The 23,996-nt window shown below is 37.9% G+C and overlaps 1 long non-coding RNA gene across 1 annotated transcript in view; it reads left to right on the forward strand.

The window, feature by feature from the left end:
* The first annotated feature begins 2,919 nt into the window (after positions 1–2,919).
* LOC112915346 (uncharacterized) overlaps positions 2,920–23,996 on the forward strand; it is a 301,012-nt gene continuing 279,935 nt past the window's right edge. The window contains exon 1 of the long non-coding RNA XR_011997836.1: positions 2,920–3,006. This is a non-coding gene — a long non-coding RNA (uncharacterized lncRNA). The remainder of the gene's footprint in view (positions 3,007–23,996) is intronic.

Below are 23,996 nucleotides of genomic sequence, written 5' to 3' on the forward strand. Positions count from 1 at the left end.
GCTTCCATTTTGCTGAGAGGCAAATTTAAAAAGTAAAATCTTTCTTTTCGATGTACTTTCATTTTTCTCCCACCAACCCCCATAACTTCTGCTACCCTCCACAAAAAATAATCAGAGTTCAATTTGTATGGCTTAAAATGTTTTGTCCTTTATGATTTCTTTCCTTATACTGGATAATTTAATACTTACTGACATGGCCCAAAGCAGAAATCAGAGAGACAAAGAGAAGACAAGAATAGGAGGGAAAAAGAACTCTTGAGAGTGAACAAATTGATTGCTGACCGCTGAGCTTGGCTTTGCAATACCCAAGGACAAGTAATCTCTCTGCTGTGAGATATAGATGAAGAGCTGATGAAGACCTCAAGGACTTTGAGCAACCAGAATAGATGCTACACATTCATACACTGATGCTTACGCATTTATATGAGAGGGCTAGGATTCAGAATACCATCCAGAACTAATTTACTTTTAACATAGATGTTGTGTCAACAAACTTGTTTGGGTTTCCAGTCATCTGCAAGCTGGAAGCAATAAACCCAAAGTCTGCTTCTAGGGGCTGACTGTGAACATCAGTGCAAAGTGAACACTGAAAGTTTGATGATGTATGGAAAGACATAGAAATAAAAACATAAAAATTTGCCAAAGTAACCAAGAAAACATAGTGGCCTATTTAATATAGGGGCAAATAATTCTATGTATCTGTTATTGTTTTATAATGGATAGTTAAAGATGACCCTCTATCATCAGGAAAAAGTCAAGTACATTTAGCATAACTTGTTTGAGACCCAAGAGAACTACTTAACGTCTTAAAAAGAGTTTGCACCAAACCTTTACATTAACAAGACTTCAGTTACTTGGAAAATTGACTTCTGTGGAATACTTTACTCCAGGAACTGACAATAAAGGGAAATGTTACTGCATATTTAAAACAAACAAAATGGAGGAACCTAAGGGAGACTCAGGACTCTATGTTAGGATACCAGGGACTCTGAATTTGTGAGAAAATTGACTTGCAATCTCCTTATTCAGCTGGGGCTGCACAATGGATGCCAACTGTAGGACAAAGCCGGATCTTGTAGACATTCTGTTGCCCTGACTGCCGGCAGAGAGCCATTACAAGCTTCAGTGCAGCCCCAAGGGGCGCATATATTAAAGAAAAAAACAAGAGCCATGCTCCAAAATGGCTTATTTAAAATGCAAAGGGTAACAAGAGAGCTACATTCGGGGAAAGCCCAGCTCTCAGAAACAGGAAAGTAATACCAAATCTTGGTTAAAGTTGCTTGCTCTTGAACTAATTAGCTAGGGATTGAATTCAGCATGAGAAGTCAGAATGTGGGTTAAAAGTGAAGGAAAATGTTATTTTTCCTTTTAGGTACCAGCCTGGCACTTCAGAATATAGTAGCAGGCGGTACATGATGAAATTGCAAAATTGTGAAAAACACCATGGCTAATTGAAAAAGGGGTTCCAGAGATATAATTTGGACCAGATGCATGATAAAAGGCATTTTTATCTTCTTTGGTGGTAACCTCTTTGTAAAAAGATATGGACACGTTTGTCATTAAAGAAAAAAAAGAGAAATGAATAATACAGAATACAGTGGAACAACAAATATGTTCTTGTCACTTTTAAAATACTATTCTTACCTAGCATTGACCTTCTATTGTTTTCTTTCAAATTTCTTTTCTTGTTTTTCTAAGATGAGAGATTTGTGGGAAAATCATACATAAAAGAAGTAAGCCAAGATCTTTTGCTTTTATTTTACTTGCAAACCTTTGAGAAAAGGGTAGAAGTTTTAAAGAAAGTTGTATTGCCCATTCATGACATCCCTCACTGGATATGTACCCTTGACAGAACATGTCTGCATACAGAAGCAAGATCTTTTTTAAATTTAAATTCAATTATCCGGGCAGCCCGGGTGGCTCAGCGGTTTAGCGCTGCCTTTGGCCCAGGGTGTGATCCTGGAGACCTGGAATCGAGTCCCATGTCGGGTTCCCCTCATGGAGCCTGTTTCTCCCTCTGTCTGTGTCTCTGCCTCTCTCTCTGTGTCTCTCATGAATAAATAAATAAATAAATAAATAAATAAATAAATAAAATCTTAAAAAAAAAATAAAAAAATAAATTCAATTAGCCAACATATAGTACATCATTAGTTTCAGATATAAAGTTCAATAATTCATCAGTTGCATATAACACCCAGTGCTCATACATCACCTGCCCTCCTTAATGCCCACTACTCAATTACCCCATCACCCCCCTCCCCTGGAGCAACTCTCAATTCGTTTCCTATAGTTCAGAGTTTCTCATGGTTTGTCTCCCTCTCCCATGACTTCCCATTCAGTTTTCCCTCCCCTCTCCTATAATCCTCTGTGCTGTTTCTTATATTCCACATATGAGTGAAACCATATGATAATTGTCTTTCTCTGGTTGACTTATTTTAGCAAGATCTTCTTAATAGGCCTGTGTTAGATTCAAAACTTTCATACCTAATAGCTGTGTAAACAAATTTAGAATTTAGGGAATCTTCTATGTCACATAGGAGTGAAGGTTTAGAACCCATTTTGTAGATGGGTCCTCCCCAAATTTGATAGTATAGACTGTCTGAAATCCATGCTACCCCCGCATGGTAGTCCTTTTGCCTCTTATATTGTGTATTCTGTGTTATTTCGGCTGCTGCTTCTTCATTCAGGAGTGCTCACAGTCACAACCAAGGATGGACTGAAGGTCTCAGGGAGAGAGTTCCACTGCCCACAAAATGCGGGGCGCATTTCTGAAGAGGGCACTCAGCTCTTCAGGTCCTGCCCTGCCAAAGCCCAACAGTTATGTAAGGTTCCCATGCCCAGATCTCTGCCAAATTTGAGAATTCTGTGAATTTCTCATTAGCTCATTGCAGAATGAAAGGAGAAGCTGGTAGAGACTGTGCCAAATCAGGGGTTAGTAGAGAAATGCAATAATTGGATGTGGCCATCTATCGGCAAAGAGCACCCACTTCAACATCAGCTGGTCAGGTATCTATAGGGAAGCAGGGAGGAGGGTGGTGGCGGTTGGTACAGGTCACCTTGAGGTGGCTTTATCTTCTATGACTGACATGTAAATGGCAGAGCTCATTTGATGCTGTTCCAGGCTCACTGCTGGGTGTTTCTAACCATGTATTTTAATTAATGTTTTTATTGTACTTGGGCCCAGAGGCTGTTTCAACAGACCGGCATATATTTAGAAGTCTCTGAATAAATAAATGTAAAGCAAGGAAAAACTGACTCTGCTGGAATGATGAGAGTGATTGTTTCTAAAAAGATAGATGAGGTTTTCAGACTCTACTGCTTGAAACTAATCCCTCTACAATATCAGTACATGTCACCTAAACACACCCTTTGGATGTAATGGCATGGCTTCCGGATCTTATCCAATATCTGGCTTTCCAAGTCTATACTCTGTGTCTTGAGGCAATTGGGGATACAGTAGAATTTATTGTGTCTATTTTGACTTTGAAAAGTTAGCAAAGAAATAGTAGGGATGTTAGGCTGGCCGTGGTAGCAAATTTCAGAAGCAACATTTATTTGGACCAGTGTAGAACTCTTCTCACTAGTGGAGGAAGGAACTAGTTGGAATGAGCTAATTCCTTTGTCTTTCCTTACTATTTGCTCTTGAAGTGTTGCTCTCCTTTTTAAAGGGTCTTATATCTTTTCTCCATGTATTTTCAGTCAGTAGCACTTTTAGGGAGTGGATTTAATTCACTTTAGCCAATCTTTACTGAGCACCTCTTCATTCAATATGGGAGCTAGACTTTGTAGGAGAATGAGATGTTTACAAGGTAAAGAAAATGTATTTATACGATACATTTTGCTTCTGAATATGTGCTAAATTTGGAGTAACTAAGAATATTCATGTATATTTCATACATGGCTTTGTCAATAGAAGTAACATGTTAAGTTCTGACATATACCATAGATTTGTTAACAGCTTTTTTATTGAAAGAAAAAAGAACAAGAAAAAATATCACCACATTAAAAGGACAGCTTAATTTTAGGGTATGACATACTTTCAGAAATATTAAAATGTGAAAATAATAGAATAAAGAGAATATTGTTTTTAATACTATATTGTATGAGAGTAAAAGTTTACTTATAATTTTTTGAGGGCTATTTGAACTGTGAACTTTTTCTTGTCAGGATCTATTATTAGTTAAATTCTCCAGTTGTGATTTTTTTTGGTGGTGGTGGGGGTGGGGCGGGCAGAGAGCTTGTGGAAGTTACTAAAGATCTATAGGCCTAAGGTGTTAGCAAATTGCCTAGCAATAGTAGCTAGGTCTAGTCCTGGGCAGAACAGTAAGTTTCGGGCAGCCCGGGTGGCTCAGCAGTTTAGTGCCACCTTCAGCCCAGGGCCTGATCCTGGAGACCCTGGATCGAGTCCCACGTGGGGCTCCTTGCATGGAGCCTGCTTCTCCTTCTGCCTGTGTCTCTGCTTCTCTCTCTGTGTCTCTCATTAATAAATAAATAAATCTTAAAAGAAAAACCAGTAAAGTTCTGTGATGTATCTGGTTATGTGCCATCACTTTTGTTCATCTTTTTTCACAGTGGCACCCCTTTCCCTCCCTTTTCTCCATATTTAGGGGTCCAAATTTTTCAAGATGCTTTTAGTTAGTGGTTCTTTTTTTAAAAAAGATTTTATTTATCTATTTTGGAGAGAGAGAGAGAGAGAGAACCCATGAGCAGGGAGAGGGCAGAAAGAGAGAGAGAGAATCTAAAGCAGACTCCCCACTGAGCATGGAGCCCAATGCAGTGCTTGATCTCACAATCCTGATATCATGACATAAACCAAAACCAAGAGTTAGACACTTAACCGACTGAGCCACTGAAATGCCCCTACATTAGTGGTTCTTGACTCTGGTTGCAAACAGCATTGAAAAAACACTAATGTCTGGGCCTTACACCCAAACCAATGAAAGCACTGTGGTGATTCTACTGTGCAGCTTGAGGTTGAGACTACAGTACCCCTTGCCCACTGTCAGCATTTCTCCTCTATGTCAATTTGGCAAACTTGCCCTCAGGAAGGTTGCCTGCTTACATTATCCTTAGTTCCTTGATTTCAGGAACTAGGCAAGAACTCCACTAGGCAACCACCTATTCTAGATAATTGGGGTCAGCCCAGATATCCTTTTCACTTTGTGTACACATTTTTTAGATCGAGTTAATTTTCTTATTTCTTTTACTCCATTCTCCTTTCTATTTTCTCTTTACCATTCTTTTCACAAGTCTTCTTTTTCCATGACCCTAACTTAGGTTTTCTAAAGACTTAAAGAGTGTATATTTCATACATGGCTTTGTCAATAGAAGTAACATGTTAAGTTCTGACATATATCATAGATTTGTTAACAGCTTTTTTATTAAAAGAAAAAAGAACAAGAAAAAATATCACCACATTAAAAGGACAGCTTAATTTTAGGGTATGACATACTTTCAGAAATACTAAAATGTGAAAATAATAGAATAAAGAGAATATTGTTTTTAATACTATGTTGTATGAGAGTAAAAGTTTACTTATAATTTTTTGAGGGCTATTTGAACTGTGAAAAAGGTACTTTTTAAACATTGCAAACGTTGCCTTTAAAAAAAGATTTTATTTATTTATTTTAGAGACAGAGAGAGAGAGCATAAGCTCTCTGGGAGGGGTACAGGAGAGGGAGAGAGGGAGAGAGATTCTCTCTCAAGGAGATTCTTCCTAAGCTAAGAACCCAACGTGGGGCTCCATCCCAGGACCATGAGATCATGACCTGAGTGAAAACCAAGAGTCAGATGCTTGACTGACTGAACCACCCAGGAGCCCCAGATATTGTCTTTTTAATGACAGATTTTCAAATGGGATTCTGAGCTAGAGAAGGGTTTCTCAATCTCAGCATTAGTGACATTTTGGACTAGATAGGTCTTTGTTGCAGGTGTCTGCCCTGCGCATTGCTGGATGTTTAGCAGCATCTCTGACCTCTAACCACTAGGTGCCAATAGTATCTATGCCTTCTAGTTGTTATAACCAAAATGTCTCCAAACATTGCCACGTATCCTCTAGGCAGGGGACAGAATTATCACCAGTTGAGAACCGTTAGGCTAGTGAAAAAGATATTTTTGGAGCAGCAGCTTGTATCAGTTAGTGTTCAGTTGCAGAGAACAGATCCCACTCTAGCTAGTTTAAACTGAAATGTGTTAATGACAGGGTATTCAGTGTTCTACAGAACTGGTCTGCGGGCTGAAGAAACAGACTCTAGGCTGATGGGCTTCCAGAAATGAATCCCAAAGCCGTACCACAACTGAGCCATCAGAGGAACCGCTGTGCTTGCCTTGATCTGGATGCTGCCCATCAAATGGAGACGCTGTGGTCGAAAGCCATTTCTGCTTCACTGGGGAGTTAACACTCCATCTGCAGGAGCAGAATGATGCTTCATGTCCAGTCTCTCTCTTGTTTCACTAAGTTTCCATTCATGTTCTGAAAGTGAATCTGATTATAGAGTCAACCTTTTACCCAGAACTCTAGTTACAAGGAAGTCATGGAAAAAAGCAGAAAGCAGTTTTTAGTTTACCAGCCTTTGTAATACACAGTAGGGCATTCCCGAAGGAAGTCGGAGTAGATGTTAAATGAGCTCATCTCTAGGGTTCTTCTTAGAGATCCTTAACTCACACCACCAGGCAACCACCTAGTCTAGGTAATTGGGTGGGCTCAGGTGTCCTCTTCACTCCTTATTTACATTTTTTTAGATCAAGTTAATTTGCCTTTTTCTTTTACTCCTTTCTCCTCCCTATTTGCTCTGATTACCATTCTTTTCACAAGTCGTCTTTTTTTCCTGACCCTAATTATAGGTTTCCTGAGGACTTGAGTATATATTTCATACTTGGTTTTGTCAATAGACATGACATGTAAAAAGTTTTTGTGGATGGAGTGTGAACTGAGGCCTAGAATACCCAATGAACACCACTTATATCTCTAGCTACACAAGGAATAGGAATATTCCTATATTCTATTCCTATATTCTATATTCCTATATTCTATTCCTATATCCCATAGGAATAGATATTTTGGGGGAGAGGCTTATAGCTTTGAAATCATAGAAGAGTAGAGCACCAATTAACATAAATAATCATATTGTCTGATTTGAACTAAATCAAATAGCCTTAAGTAGCCTTAAGAATCAAGCTATGCGGGATCCCTGGGTGGCGCAGCGGTTTGGTGCCTGCCTTTGGCCCAGGGCACAATCCTGGAGACCCGGGATTGAGTCCCACGTCGGGCTCCCGGTGCATGGAGCCTGCTTCTCCCTCTGCCTGTGTCTCTGCCTCTCTCTCTCTCTCTGGGACTATCATAAATAAATAAAAATTAAAAAAAAAATCAAGCTATGCTTTCTGTCTCTGAATTATGATCTTTTCCAGTTTCAAAAAAGACAACTCTTCATGGCTAGGCATAATAAGTGATTGCTTACCATATGTCTTATATCTTTCTTCTAGTTTGTTGCTAAAAATATCCTAATTATTAACTGGTTTAAGCTCTGGGACTTTGACCCAAAGTTAATATATTAAGTCAATAACCTTCAGAGAAGTAAAGATATCACAAGTCACTTACTCTTTAGCATAGAGGTGGTAGATTAAAAAAAAAAAACAGGACAACCAGTTAAATTTGAATTTCAAATAAACAATGGATAATTTTGGTGTAAGTATAATTTTAGTATAAGTAGGTTCCAAATGTTGTACAGGATATAATTATACTAGAAAAGTATTTGTGGTTTATCCAAAATTCAAATTTAACTGGATGTCCTGTATTTTTTATTTACTAAGTCTCATGTGAATGAACTGATCAAGTTATTTCTTTTCTTTTTTTCCCCCAAGATTTTATTTATTTATTCACGAGAGACACACACACAGAGAGAGAGAGAGAGGCAGAAACATAGGTAGAGGGAGAAGCAGGCTCCCCTCGGGGATCCTGAAGTGGGGCTTGATCCCAGGACCCCAGGATCATGACCTGAGCCAAAGACAGATGCTCAACCACTGAGCCACTCAGGCATCCCTGATCAAGTTATTTCTTGAGAGGGACAGGAGATGAAGAAAAACATGAGTGTAATAGACTCCTGAGAGGAGTACAAATGGCCAAACTGGGCTACATACAGAAATAAAAGGGGTAACTAAAAATAATCAGGCACTTAAACAGGTCCTGGTGGTTACTGACCATTCCCTAGACATGCAAATAAAGCCCTTATGTCAAGATAAGGCTCTATTTCTTCTCTGCAAATGTAGTCACTATCTTAAAGCATTTGAATCTGGTCCCAATGCAGCGTTCGTTGCCCCAGCTGGACAAGCCAAGCTTCGAGGTAAGCGGAAGAGATGAGCAGCCCAGGCACTGGATACCTTGGAGCCTTGTAATCTTGCTTGCACAACCTCCAGATTGCATGGTTCTTGGCTTCAGTGCAGCTGGGCACAATTTCAATGCACATCTATGGAGACCATGTCACAACAACAAAACAAACCAACGTAGCTGCAAGTTACATTAAGGGCTTGAAAAAACAAGTCAACAGACTTGAAGACTGCTCTGGGAGCCCCTCCCAGGGAGTTAGTCTTTGGCAGAAAGGGAGTTACTGTGCCTCCTTTTTGACATTTTTTTCGGCTAAGATGAGTCTATATGACCTGGAGCTTGTCCCTATCAAAGAGTTTTAATTTATTTTTTGGAGTTAACTTTTATTTGCTTTATTGTTGATGAGCATTAGGTCTTTCTCAGGTGCAGAGTGTCCTGTATAGTATACAAGTTTCTTGTGCTAAGAGATGGTTTTCCTACTACAGATGTCACACCCATGCAATGATACATGCTTTCCTTACACTGCTGTTGGTCACAGATATATTGAGCCAGATTTTCCAAATATTCTGATACTTCAATCACTGCCTGGTTGCAAATTGGTGGAAGACTTTATACACCTTGCCGCAGTATCTCATATGACCATTCTGAAGTAATCTGTTGGAGACCTCTTGCTCCTTACAGGAGTACATGAGTACATATAAACTGAGGCTAGTAGCACCCTCCCCATTACTGAACCAAGAACAAACTGGTTTCTAAATGTTAGTGGAGCAGGCCCAGGACTATATGTGGGTTGGAGTCTTGCCAATATCAGGAACCTCCTGTGCTCATATATTTTTTATTTCTGACTTTTATGAAAGTTTTGATTTATGTGCCACTAACATCAAGGTGTGTGGGTAAACGCACTGTGAGGAAGCTGGTGAAGAGAAGGGAAAATTAAGTATTGTGGAAGGAATATACTTAGTTGCCCAATGTGGTTTCTTTGAAAACAAATGTAAGGTATGCTCTATTTTGCTTCTTGAATCTTTTTATCTGATTTGCATATACCCTTGTACTACTGTACCTCAAAAAACTTAGCCCCAGACATACAGTATAACAACTCTAATTTTTGCCTTGATTAGTAACTATAAGCTTCTGTTTGTAAGAGAACAATAACTAACAAAAACAGCAAAGCCATTCTAATTTTTCTTATTTTTCTTTGGTTTTGGTTGTCTTTCTTTTTCTTTTTCTTTTCTTTCTTTCTTTCTTTCTTTCTTTTTTTTTTTTTTTTTTTTGCAAGCCTCATCTGACTCATATCCTGGGCTATCTCAATTTGTGCATGTTTCCAGAATTGGGTTTTTATTGTTTTTTCATTTTCACTATTTTCTCTAGTTCTTCCTTTTCCTGTTATTCATTCCCCAACTCCTATTCCCACATGTCCTCCATTTTCTGTACCACCCCTTCCTACTTCTCTAGATCTTTGTGGAGAGACACAACTTTCTTTGCTCTTTCATCACAGAAATTTCATGAAATTCTGCTCCAAATCCCCTTACACTATGTGGAACAGATTGCCCTGGCTCCAGGGAACACACCAGTGAGAGGCATGGAATGACTCGGAGTTGCAAGCATGAAAGGGGATGTGTTAGGATCTTAGGCCCATTTCACTCTTATGATGCCATTATTCCATGAAGAGATACTCATGGGATTGATGTATCAGGTACACTCCTTTTGTGCATTTAACTTCTCTAACTTAAAATGATAGTTTGAAGTTAAGTTCTGCTAAGCTAAAAAATAAACAGACAAAAAAAATTCCAAGCCACAAAAAATTTGCCTCTTTTTAGAGAGGCAAAATAATAATAATAATAATAAAATAAAAAAAATAAATAAATCACAATATTGTTAGATAGTCCGAAATCCTTATATTATCTGAAAGGGATTAACTCACAAGGCAGACTAACTGTAGAAGGATAAACTCCTAATGCAGTTAACAGGTCTTTCTCTGGTACACTTTGATTCTTCCAATCTGTTGGTAATTTTAAATCCTCTCAGGAGAACTGGAGGTCATTGATACAGGTAGCATTCCATGCCCTCCTTTGGATTCCTGTGTTGAGATCTCTGTGGCAAAAAAGCCGCTGCCTGTATGGAAACTTGCTCAATATGAGAGTTACTAAAAAGGAAGACTGCAAAGTTCTATGTCACAAGAGGCGAGAGTAAATTCAAATCTATTTATTTTGTTGAGGCAAAATAATATTTGTTTCATAGTTCACCTACTCTTTTCCAGGTGTACTGTTACTCAGTGGTGAACCATGGTGAGTAAAGCCAGACATAAAGTTCCCACTTTCATGAAGTATAGAGTCTGGGCAGGGTTGCAGGGGGCGGTGGAGACAGGCAGTAATCACATAATCACACAAATATACTTAAAATGGTGTCAGTAATACATGCTAAAAAACAAAAGGGAGGATATGGAACTATTGGAGCATAAAATAGGTGGGTTTGACATATTTGTGAGATGGGAAAAGGCCTAAAGGAAGAAGAGAAGGTTGTTCGAGAGTGGAGTGAGCAGTTCCTTAGGGTCAGTGCCAGAATACTGTGACAGGAGGGACAGAGAGGGGGCTAGTGCGGTGGGAGTAGAGTGAGGGGGGGTAACAGCGGTGAAGGGGGGACAACACAAGGATGGGCAGCAGGGGCCAGATCATTCAGAGGCTCAAAGGCCATGTTATAGATGATTTGGTCTCTAATTCTAAAAACAGTGGGAAGTCATTGAAATGCTTTGGGGGTAGGATGATGCTTTATGGGGAGAGCTGATCAGACCTACATGTCAAAGATATTTATCTATATGTTATAGTAAGCATCCTACAAATTATTAGACCTCAAATATTTAAAACTGAGGTATGTTTTCTTTTTAAAAAAAATTTCATTGTGGCCAGGACACTTAACAAAAGATGTATATACTTAATAAAGTTTAAGTGTACATTATTGTTGAATATAGACACGATATTGTACAGCACATATCTAGAGCTTATTCATCTTACTTAACTGAAATTTTATGTTTGCTGATTAATAACCTATTCTCCCTTTCTCTACCCCCTGGTAACCATCATTCCTGGCTTTGATTTCATGAATTTGACTCATTTATATATCTCATATAAGTAGAATCATGTAGTATTTGTCTTTTTGTGTTTGGCTTATATCGCTTAGCACCATATCCTCAAGGTCCATCTATATTGTCAAATATTACAGAATTTCTTTTTTTTTCTTAAGACTGAATAGTATTCCATTGTATACAACATTTAAAATAATCCATTTATTTGTCAATGGCAAATAAAGAGGTTGTTTCTACTTCTTAGCTATTGCGAATAGTGCTGCAATAAATATGGGAGGGCTAATACCTCTTTGAGATCCTAATTTTAATTTTTTTGGATGTAAACTCAGAAGTGGCATTGCTGAATCATATGGTAGTTCTATTTTTGATTAAAAAATTTTTAAATATTTTTGATTTTTTGAGGAACCTCCATTGTATTTTTTGTAGCAGCTGCACTATTTTGCATTCACACCAAGGGTGTTAAAAAGTTCCAATTTTTATGTATCCTCTCCAACACTTCTTTTGTTTGCTTGTTTCTTTTTTCATAATAGTGATTCTGACAGGTATAAGGTGATATTTCATTATGGTTTTGATTTGCATTTCCCTGATGATTAATGATGATAAACATTTTTTCATACACCTGTTGGCCATATGTATGCCTTCTTTGAAGAAATTTTAACTCAAGTCCTTAGCCCTTTTTTGAAATCAAATTATTAGGTTTTTTTGTTGTTGTTGTTATTGAGTTGTAGGAGTTCTTTATTTTGGAGATTAATCCCTTATCAGATACATGTTTTGCAAATATTTTCTTCCATTCCGTACGTTGCCTTTTCAGTTTGTTGATTATCTCTTTTGCTGTGCAGAAGGCTTTAGTTTGATGTAGTGAGTCTTACTTGTTTATTTTTGTTTTTGTTGCCTATATTTTTGGTGTTATATTCATGAGATAATTGCCAATACCAATGCCATGAAGCTATTCCTTTATGTTTCCTTTGGGGAGTTTTACAGTTTTAGGTCTTATGTTTAAGCTGATATGGTCCAGTTTGCATATGGATATCCAGTTTTCTTAACACCATTTGTTGAAGATACTATCCTTTTCACATTGTGTATTCTTGGCACCCTTGTCAAAGATCAATTGGCTATATGTGTGTGAATTTATGTCTGGGCTCTATTCTGTTTTTTTGGTCTATATAGCCATCCGTTGTGTTTTGAATACTGTAGCTTCATAATATATTTTGAAGAAATATAATCAGAAAATGCAATGTTTCCAGCTTTGTTCTTCTTTCTCAGGATTTATTTGGCTATTTATGGTCTTTTATGGTTCCATATGAATTGTAGAATTGTTTTTTCCTATTTCTGTAAAAAATGTCTTATAGACTTTGATAGGGATTGCACTGAATCTGTAGCTCACTTTGGGTAGCATACATATTTTAACAACATTAAGTTTTCTAATTCATGAACACAGGATGTCTTTCCATTTGTTTGTGTCTTGTTTGATGTCCTTCATTGATGTTCTGTTATTTTCAGTACATAAATCTTTAACCCCTTTAGTTAAATTACTTTGGTATATCTTTCTCCGTAAAAATGTAGTCAAGACAGCACAGAGTAAAAATGATAAAATAAAAAAATGGATAAAATTATTTTGGACTGTTTTTGCATTTTTAGGGATATATTATCAGTATTTAACATGAGATCCTGTTCATCATAGGTATGCTTAGTTTTCATCCTTTTCAAATAAAATTTTTACTTTATCTTATTTGGAAGATAAGTGAAAAACTGTTGGGGTCCATATGCTACTTGGAAAGGAAGAGCTAAGAAAAGGTTGATCTTTCACATTTAGTCAATAAATAATCCTTTTATTTCTGGTTGTAAATAATACGGATACTTGTTTGGGATGGTTGCTGATTATTTAGTTCATTTGCAGTCACTTAAGTTTTACTCAATTATAATTACTTGATTACATTTTTTGTAAGTTGATAGTGAATTTAATTTGTAATTTATGACAATGATTTATAATTTGACAGTTTAGAAAATTCTGAACAGCTTAAAAATATAAGAAGCCATTGCTTATCTTGACCATTAAAAAGTCAGATTCTATTTCAAAAAGTGCTCACCTGAAGTTATAGTTAATTCCCCACTGGTAAAATGTGTCATAATTTTTGGAATTTTTCATTTACCCTTAAAGGAAAATACCCCATTTATAATCTTCCTAGGTTGTTCCCAAACCAAGTATAATTTCTACTGATAAGTTATGAGAACTAACCAGAAAAAGTGATGAATGAAGACCAAAAAGTACAGATGATAAATGTTTCATCAAAAAGAGCAATCTTTGGGATGCCTGGGTGGCTCAGCGGTTGAGTGTCTGCCTTTGGCCCAGAGTGTGATCCTAGAGTCCTGGGATCGAGTCCCACATCGGGCTTCCTGCATGGAGCCTGCTTCTCCCTCTGCCCGTGTCTCTCTCTCTCTCTCTCTCTCTCTCTCTCTCTCTCTCTTTCTGTGTTTCTTATGAATAAATACATAAAATCTTTATTTTAAAAAAGAGCAATCTTCTAGAGAAAAAATTAAAGTTCTTGAAAAATGTTAAAATAAGTGAATAGCTTCCAGTTCTTAAACTGGATGCATCTTACATTAATTTGTTATAAAAGTTATCTGATGAAATGTGGAAAAGGCAGCATCAGAATTGTAAGTGTTGAATTATTCTACTGTTTTAGATCAACAGTTCCAAGACACACTATAAAAAGAAGAAAAACTTAGGGCCACCTGAGTAGCTCAGTCTGTTAAACATCTGCCTTTAGCTGAGGTCCTAATCTTAGGGTCCTGGGATGGAGCCCCATGCTGAGATCCTTTCTTAGTGGGGAGTCTGCTTCTCCCTCTCTCGCTGCCTCTCCTCCCTGCTCATTTTCTCTCTCTATCAAATTAATAAATAAAAATCTTTAAAAAAAATCTAAATTTTGTATATAGAATGAAACTTTTTTTAAGCTCTGGGCAATCATTTGCAAATCAGTTTAATGCATGTGTATATTTATGTTTATGATTGTGTATGTTAAACCTAGTCAGTCGCATAATGGTTAAGAGGGGAGGCTCTGGACCCTGACGGTTTAGGCTTAGAAATTCTTGCTTTCTTAGTTATTAGCTATAGGACTTGTGAACAATTGTGAAAATGACTTAAACTCTTCCATCCCTGGCTTCTTCACTTCTAGAATGGGGATCATAATAGTCCTACGACTGTTGTCAAGTTTAGATATGTTACTGCATCTAAAAAATTCTACTTGTTTTAAAAAAAAGGGGGTGGGCAGCCTGGGTGGCTTAGCAGTTTAGCGCTTGCCTTCAGCCCAGGGCATGATCCTGGAGTCCTGAGATCGAGAACCACATCGGGCTCCCTGCATGGAGCCTGCTTCTCTCTCTGCCTCTCTCTTTCTGTCTCTCATGAATAAATAAATAAAATCTTAAAAAATTCTATTTGTTATTATTATTAAATCAATGCATCTAAAAATCTTACCTGTTGCTGTTGTTGTTATTATTACTAGTTACGGGAGAGAATTTTCTCACTTATTACAAATATCCTTCTTCTGAATTTAATATATAGTTAGTGTTTGGAGAATGTTCTTTGCTACCTAAATCATTTTCTATGTTTAAATGATCTTCATGAAAGAGTTTCAGAAGCTGTGGCCTCTGTGTGTGTGTGTGTGTGTGTGTGTGCGTGTGTATGTGTGTGGTCAGTCACTAAGATTAAAAAAATAGCATACTATTATATTGCGAAAGGAATCTAATATTGCAGGTATTAAAACAGCAGGAACATACAGACAGTAAAACTAATTATGAGAAGGTATTTAGAACTATTTGACCTTGGTAAAGCACTTTCTCATGTCTTGGCTTGTTTAAAAATTTTTTTTCAGCCATGTTAAATGCAGGCTGTGGACTACTTCCACAATTTCCTTCCTAAGCTTCAGGTCTGTAATACTCTTCCTCTTGTCTGAAGTGCTCTCCTTACACATCATTTTAATTATGCTTTACATCCTTGGACACTTATAAGATGGGCCAAGGTAGAGTATATCATCTGTTTTTAACCCACTCAGGTTTGTCAGTGGAAACCACAGTATAAGATATGGTATGAAAAAAAAAGATATTGTATGAATATTAATATGGAAGCAGTGCTAAATGACAAAATGATGACGTTAAGAGAGTATCACCTAAATCCTTCGGTGCTTTTTTTTCTTTTAAGATTTTATTTATTTATTCATGAGAGAGAGAGAGAGACAGAGGCAGAGACACAGGCAGAGGGAGAAGCAAGCTCCATGCAGGAAGCCTGATGTGGGACTTTAACCCAGGATTCTGGGATCACGCCCTGGGCCGAAGGCAGACGCTCAACCACTGAGCCACCCAGGCGTCCCATCAGTGCTTAATGTTAATAGGTATTTACTAGCCTCTTACTGTGCTGAAGTTTCTTTTTTTCTTTTTCTTTCTTCTTTCTTTCTTTCTTTCTTTCTTTCTTTCTTTCTTTCTTTCTTTCTTTCTTTCTCTTTCTTTCTTTCTTTTCTTTTTCTTCTTCTTCTTTCTTTCTTTCTTTTTTTTTCTTTTTAAGAGGTAGAAGTTTATTGAGTACACCACAAGGTTGTAGTGGGCAGGACAGCAAAGGACAGGCTGTCTGCCTGAGCCGGTTTCTTTAGGTAACATATTCCATATAGAAGCTGCTGGAAATTTTTAATCTTTAACTTTCATCTTTACTACTCTGTCTTCTCTCCATTTATAAAAATCTGTGGCTTAAAGGACTATTTGTTACAGTTGTTGAGTGTCACCACCATCAAGGACCCACCATTTTCAAGCTACTCTTCTGGGCGTTGAGTCAATATTTGCTAATGTTCTAAATGCCAGGGCCTCTTGAGAACCTAAGAGGAATGTTGCTTAGGTAGCCATAGGGGAAGGGCAGATTGATGCCTGGCCCTGTAGCTGTGCAGCGAACTTTGGAAGTCTGGGCTGAATGTCTCCAAAAAATGTACCACTTATTACTACTTGAACTGTTACTATGTTGGTGCCTGCATCTCCCTCAGGCTGCCTTGAAATACTCTTTCATGTAAAAAAAATACTCTTTCATGTTAACACTGTGGAGGAGAGTAAGAATTCTTCTCTTTCATTTGAAGAGAATTAAGGGAATCATGGAAATGTTGGTCTGTGAGGGCACGATGAGGCAAGCCATCCAGCTCACAATGAGGGCTCAGCAAGTTGCTTCATGTTTTCCATTCATAGCTGCTCTTCTCTGTCAGCAATTTTGAAGCACCCATAAAACAAAATAGGCTCATTAAATATGAAGGGGTAAGTGAAGTTGGCAGTTGTACCTATTCAAATAAGCTTTCTGTTTTTAGATGTTTACACTCCATAAAAAACAGTCAGAGGATGAATGCCTGCTTATCAGTGGTTACTGGTGGCCTCTCTCTGGGGTGAGTGTCAGTCGGGGTCTAGATGTGGGCGTTTTCCTCCAGATCTAGCTTTAAAATGGTCCAAGAGGTTAACATCACAGTGAGAACGTAGGATGGCTTTGTCATCATCATTTCGTTCACTAAGTTTGAGTATAAGGGTGAAGACTGTCTCATCTTCCTTTCTAACATTCAAGGGCATATCTTCATGACTCGTCCTACATGGACAAGGGCTTCACTGTTCCATTTTCCCAATAGGGACAAGCAATGGTTCCGACCCATGGACCAGCTCATCCCATCCATAGGTTCTCTGCAATGAAAATTTCTCTGCAAGTTTGACTCCTTTCCTGAACCTACAGCAACCACATTTTAATGAGGAAGAAGTCAAGATACATAAAAGATAGTTTTAACTCTTAAAATCTTAGTCAATAAATGAGGTAACATGTGATGAAGTTCAGTAAATTACTATGCAAATGTGAGGCAATTCGAGCTGATCCTCAAAAAATGGAAAACATTTCTATGCTCTTTGGTTGTTGGAATAGTTTGAGCAAAGGCACAGAGATGTTTCTAATCAGTGGACACTGTTTTTGGTCTTTATTTTATTTGGTGTGACTAATATTTGATGCCTTTGACCACTTGCTTCATCTTGAAGGGTTCTCTTGGCTTCTGTGACACCATATTTTACTGGATTTTCTCCTGCTATTCCAATTGCTCTTTTCAGTCTCACCTCTATAACGGCAGAGATGCTCACGATACCAGGCCTGTGCCTCTAGCCAGATTTCTCTCTTAAAGGTCAGACCTATATATCTGCTATGCACACCCACATATCCAACTTTTAGTCAAATACCTTATGTCTAGCATGGGTAGTTCCGAGCTCACCATCTTTATCCCCACTTCTGCTTCCTTCAGTGTTTCCTATCTCAGTGGATAATGTACATCCAGCCATTTAAGTCAGAAACATGGTAAATTCTTGATTCCTCCCTATTACTCTCTATATGATTAACCATCATACCCTTTATATTGTAATTTATTAATATTTCCTGAATCTGCCCAGGGCTCTCCATCTCCACTGCCACCTCCTTTTTTGCTCACCATCATCTTTTGCTCACCATCATCTTTTGCTCACCATCATCTTTTGCTCGGATGACTGATGTAGCATCTACGTTTAATTTCTCCCCCAGCTAATTCTTTCTGTACAGTGTTGCCAGATACATCTTTCTAAGGCACAAATATGGTCATTGTGATTTTTTTTTACCCTTGAAGCCCTTTAATAGCTTCTATTTGCCATAAGGATGGTATCCAGGTTCTTAAATAAGGCTACTTGCTTTTTTTGTCCTGGTCTGGCTGGCCTCTCTTGCCTCTTCTCTTGTCACCACCACTCAAGCTCCCTGAGCTTCAGCCATTTTGAAGTGCACTTGCAGTTCACTGACTCACCAGGTGAGTTTTTTTTTCTTTTTAATCTCTCAGACCTTGTGTATACTGTTTCCTATCTATCACATTCTTCTTTCTTGCTGTTTCTGTGGTCTCAGCTGGGAAATCACTGTTCACACTGATTCTAATGGCTTGTTTACTTGCCTATATCTCTTAACATCAGTCAATACCTCTTATAGAATCTGAAATATTTTAGATATTTAGTAGATATTTTTTGGATGAATAAGTGGTGATGTGTTAGGTATTAGGTATTGGTGATTGAAGGAATGGCAGATCACTCAGTTTGACTGTAATGTAGGATATAGAAAAGACAGGTGTGAAAGATATAAAAGAGAGATCGCTAGGTGTCTTAGGTTGGGTTCCTTGAACATAAATTCTGAAATAAAGATTCCAGTGCAGGAAGTTTATTGGGAAATGCTTGTAGGGTCAACCCTTGTGAAGGAGTTAGGGAAAGGTAGAGGAACAAGTTGAGTTGAAATGAAGTTCCAACAGGGCCCTCAGCTAATCCCACATGGCATGTAGAAGCATAACTATACAAAATTGTCCTGAATCGAGACAAGGAAGTTGGGCCTTTGTATTCCCATAGTAATCAGTTATTAAACATGGTCTGGCTTTGGAGAGAAACACACCTTGGGCCAAATAGTTTCTTTTGGTCAATGGCAATTTCTGGGGAAGAATTAAATTATGACCTGTCAGAAGCCAGCACTGCTAGCATCTAGGGAAATGAATGCTTTGGTACTGAAGGGGAATGTGGATGGCACACCACAGCATCCTTGACACTATGCCTAGTTCATGCCAGACTGAGGAATTTATACTTTATTTGGTAAAGATGCCATTGAAGGTATTCTCTCAGAATAGTAATGTGATTCAGAGCTGCATGTAGGAAAATTAATCTGATTGAGGTGTTTGAATTGGATTGAAGATGGAGAAACTGGAGACAGAGAAGACAGTGAAAATCTTTTTAAACAGTCCAGGTGAGGAAATAAAGGCAAGGGTGTTGGCATTGGAAATGGGAAAGACAAGTGGTTGGTTATAAGAGATATAGCAATGCTAGAATTTACAGGCCCTGGTTTAACAGGGGAAGTATAGAAGAGGAAGGAAACTCAAAAGTGAGTCTAAGGTTTTGAATCTAGCTGAAATGTAAAAATAAAGGTGCTGGTAATAGAAGAATAAGAAGACTATAGGCCTTGGTAGTAAGTTTGTTGAATTTGAAGGATGGCAGCCACTCGAGTAGAAGCAGCCTACAGGTGACTAGAAAATTGTTTGGGAGGGCAAAACACACATAAATAAAAAAATTATATAATTATATGAGGATGGTCATGCACTGGTATGAGTATTAAATAGATAAATAAACAGTTAATGCTAAGGGAGGTCAGAGGAGAGAGAAATCACTGGCCAAGAAATCATCATAGAGGAAACTGGCATCTGAGTTGGTAGATGGAGGTGTGGGATCTAGGAGAGAGGGAGGAGGAATGATAACATTCTAAGTGGGGGGCAATGGCTTAATTAGAGGCAGAGAGGTAGGAATACATACCACATGTTCATGGTACCATAAGAAGATCACTTTGGCTAGAAGAAAGGATTCATTGAAGGAAATACTGATTTGAAAATTATACAGTTGACTGTGGAAGAATTGAGTTACAGGCTGAATGACAGGGAGGTTAGAGGAATTCATATATATATTTTTAAAGGTTCGTTTATTTATTTGAGAGAGACAGAGAGTAGGGGGAGGAGCAGAGGGAGGAAATCTTCAAGCCGATTTCTCGCTGAGCATGGAGCCCAATGTGGGTCTGGATTCCATAACTCATGAGATCATGACCTGAATGGAAACCAAGAGTTGAATGCTCAACTGGCAGAGCCGCCCAGGCACCCCAGGAATTCAGATTTCATGTAAAACTTTGCCTTTGTTTCTGAAGTTTGGTCCTATTTACCCTGAATGTAGGTGTCCATAAACCACAGAACTAAACTTTCCACTTGAGAGATACCCTCTGTGTTTTTTTACACCTAAGTGGCTCTAATGTAGAAGACTACTGGTCATTGACATTCTTTTTTTATGGAGATTATATGAGGACACATGAAAGAAAAGTCCAGTCTACATGTATTTCTGTGGCTTTTATATTCAGTCTTTGCTTAGCTTTCATGAAGTGCAAAGAATCTGCGGCCTAATTAGTCAGCTGGTGTACTGGCTCACCCTGAAAAGTAAATATTGTGTATCTGCAAGTGGTAAGTCAGTATGTGTAATCTAGCTGCCTAGTCACGCCTGCCCCAAACCCTGTTGAAAACTTTGACCAAGGGCTATAAAACTGTCAAGAGCTGGGGCCTAAATTTGCTTCCACACCAAATAGCTTGTTACTGAAGCTACTGGGAATACAATAGGGCATGCATTTGACTTGCTGGGATCCCTTGTTTGTTACAGAAGCAGCTGGCAGAGCTAAGTAGCTTTGTATTACATCATTCTTCATTTCTTGGTTTTTATTTATCCTCTACTTCGATTTATTTGACATCAAAACTTGCCCTACCCTCTTCTAAGTACATTCATAGAATAAAAAGGATTATCTTGATATCAATGCTATAACTTCAAAATGAAATCTTCAGATTGGCACTTAAAAAACAAAACAAAACAAAACAAAACAAAAAAACAGAAATTTATTTGGGTCTTTGAGCAGATGTTTAAAATTTTCACCTTTTCCCAATGTGATCAAGGGCTGCTGTGAGACTTCCCCATTGCTATTTTGTGACATTCACATAATCACTTATTTCCTATTTTCTTTGCATAATTTCATCACAGAATGTTTGAAACATCTCTTGGGAAAGGGATTACTGTTGAAAGCACTTTTTTTTTTTTTTTTTGAACAGGAAGTGGATGATGTTTGCTGAAGCTACATGGTGACTTTTGGAATGGCCTGCTAGATTTAGAAAGAGTGATGGAGAGAATGCCATTGATGTGTGAACAGTTACTTCTGTTAAAGTAAAGAAGCCCAGGTGTGTCTGTAGCTTTTTGTACAGCTAATTGAATGAGCTTTCACTCAACAGAAGAAAACATGTCAAATCTTGAGTAATTAAAAAAAAAAAAAAGCACCTGAGGACATTATTAAGTTGCAACTGATATTCAACAGCTCTACATTAATCTCTAAGAAGCAAACAAAGGAGTATTTCCTCTTTTTATCCATTGTTCAACTTTGTGCAATTGATTTTTTTCAGTCCACAGAAATGTTTACTGCACTATAAAGATTTTTTTTTAACGCTTATATATTAGTGTCCTTTAGATACTTGGTTTATAGGGGGTAGAGCTCAGTGATCCAAAGAATCACACAAGGAGCACCTGGGTGGCTCAGTCAATTAAGTGACTGCCTTTGGCTAAAGTCATGATCTTAGGATCCTCTTTGCTCAGCAGGGAGTCTCCTTCTCCCTCTGTGCTCTCTCTCAAATAAAGAAATAAAAATCTTTTTTTTTTTAAAGAAAAATTCACAAAAGAGCTGTACGTGTTGTATTTTCTATTTTAATTAGAAATCTTAATTGTTTAATGCCTTACTTACTCCATTTAGATCCTTAGTGAATCTAGATTAATTTTTACAGCTACCTTAGACATCCCTTTTAAATGAAAATGAAAGGAACTTTTCATTTCTTCCCTATTTACCTTGGCTACAGATGTGGAAGAGTCATCTACTGACCCATGGTGTGATTTTAATGGTACTAAGAATTCTTTATTTCCCAAATTAACTCTCATAAATAGTACATTTTTATTGAGGTATAATTGACATATAGCATTATATTGGTTTTAGGTGGATAGCATCATGATTTGATGCTTGTATATATTACAAAATGATCATAAGAAGTGTAGTTAGCATCTGTCACCATACACAGTTACAGAATTTTTTCTCTTATGGTGGGAACTTGTAAGATCTATTCCCTTAATAACCTTCAAATATATAATAATTTTATTAGTAATATTCCTTTAACAGGTACCAAAGAACTTGATGCAATTTGCTTATCCATGGTATCTGCTACTCTCATCCCTCGTAGAGAGGGTTTTTGGTTTTACTAACAAATTTTTTAAAAAAGAAGCACAGAAAATATGAACGGTCACACAGAATTAGCCATTGATCAGTAATCAGGCCTTGGAGTCAAATTGACCTGAGTTATAGACCTTGCTCTATCACTTTTTACTTGTGTGACCTCTGTTTCTCACTTCTCTGAGGTTCAGTCTCCTCCTCTTTCAAGTGGGATGTAAATGCCCATATCATAAAATGAGGTAATATTGTAAAGCACATCAAATGTCTAGCATAGCAGGAGGCCGCAGTGTATGGCGTATAATAGGCACTTAGTGCTAACTCTCATCATTACTATTTAAATCATCTAGGCATTAAAAAAAATGCCTTTCTTTTTTTTTTTTTTAATTAATTTTTATTGGTGTTCAATTTACCAACATACAGAAAAACACCCAGTGCTCATCCCGTCAAGTGTCCACCTCAGTGCCCGTCACCCATTCCCCTCCAACACCCGCCCTCCTCCCCCTCCACCACCCCTAGTTCGTTTCCCCGAGTTAGGAGTCTTTATGTTCTGTCTCCCTTCCTGATATTTCCCAACATTTCTTCTCCTTTCCTTTATATTCCCTTTCACTATTATTCATATTCCCCAAATGAATGAGAACATACACTGTTTGTCCTTCTCCGACTGACTTATTTCACTCAGCATAATACCCTCCAGTTCCATCCACGTTGAAGCAAATGGTGGGTATTTGTCGTTTCTAATTGCTGAGTAATATTCCATTGTATACATAAACCACATCTTCTTTATCCATTCATCTTTCGATGGACACCGAGGCTCCTTCCACAGTTTGGCTATTGTGGCCATTGCTGATAGAAACATCGGGGTGCAGGTGTCCCGACGTTTCATTGCATCTGAATACAAATCAAAACCACAATGAGATACCACCTCACACCAGTGAGAATGGGGAAAATTAACAAGGCAGGAAACAACAAATGTTGGAGAGGATGCGGAGAAAAGGGAACCCTCTTACACTGTTGGTGGAAAAAATGCCTTTCTTGGAAAAGGCTAACACAGATTTGCTGACACTAAGCTCTGCCTTGAAGATGTTTAAAGGCATGTCTTAGATTTTCACCTGAGGTACCAACCTAAATCTCATTTTAGGAGATTAATGTGAACTGCTCAACACCTGAATCCTTGTTTCTGAATCTCACTTTAAATGTTTGAATCCAAACTGCTCCAGCAGCTTTTGCCTCTTCCATCTACTTATTTGATGTCTGGCACCTCTTGCCTCTGCCATTGTGTTAGTCAAAGTCTGGACTTTTCCCCTGGTACTCTATTTCCAGAAAGTTTGGCTTTGTTATACCACCTCATCTATCCAGGCCTGATTCTCTGGCCTGAGTTCTGGTTTTTGGCTTTGTCTTACCAGGTCAACATTGATGGACTTATCCCATGGGCTCCATATAGGACACTAAAATGTTAAAGTTCTCAATTAATGGGACTGGTGGACTTTATATCAAAATACTACTGAACAAGCACTCATATGGATGATTCTAGTAACCCACTCCCAGATTTTGGCCTCAGCCTCTAGTTTTAGTTTAATGTCTGTCTGTTATTATCTAGCATTTTTCCAAGTCTCCTATGGCTTCCTGAGTTTGCTTTGAATTTTTAAAAAAGAACTTCTTAATCTGACATGAAACTCATTATAAAAAAGGTAATAAGTTGCAGATACAGAAAAGTACAGAGAGAAGAACACAATGTTCTTTCAACCTTGTCCCAGAAATAACTACAGTTA

This window comes from Vulpes vulpes, chromosome 16 (assembly GCF_048418805.1).
Source record: "Vulpes vulpes isolate BD-2025 chromosome 16, VulVul3, whole genome shotgun sequence".
Taxonomy (NCBI): Eukaryota; Metazoa; Chordata; class Mammalia; order Carnivora; family Canidae; genus Vulpes; species Vulpes vulpes.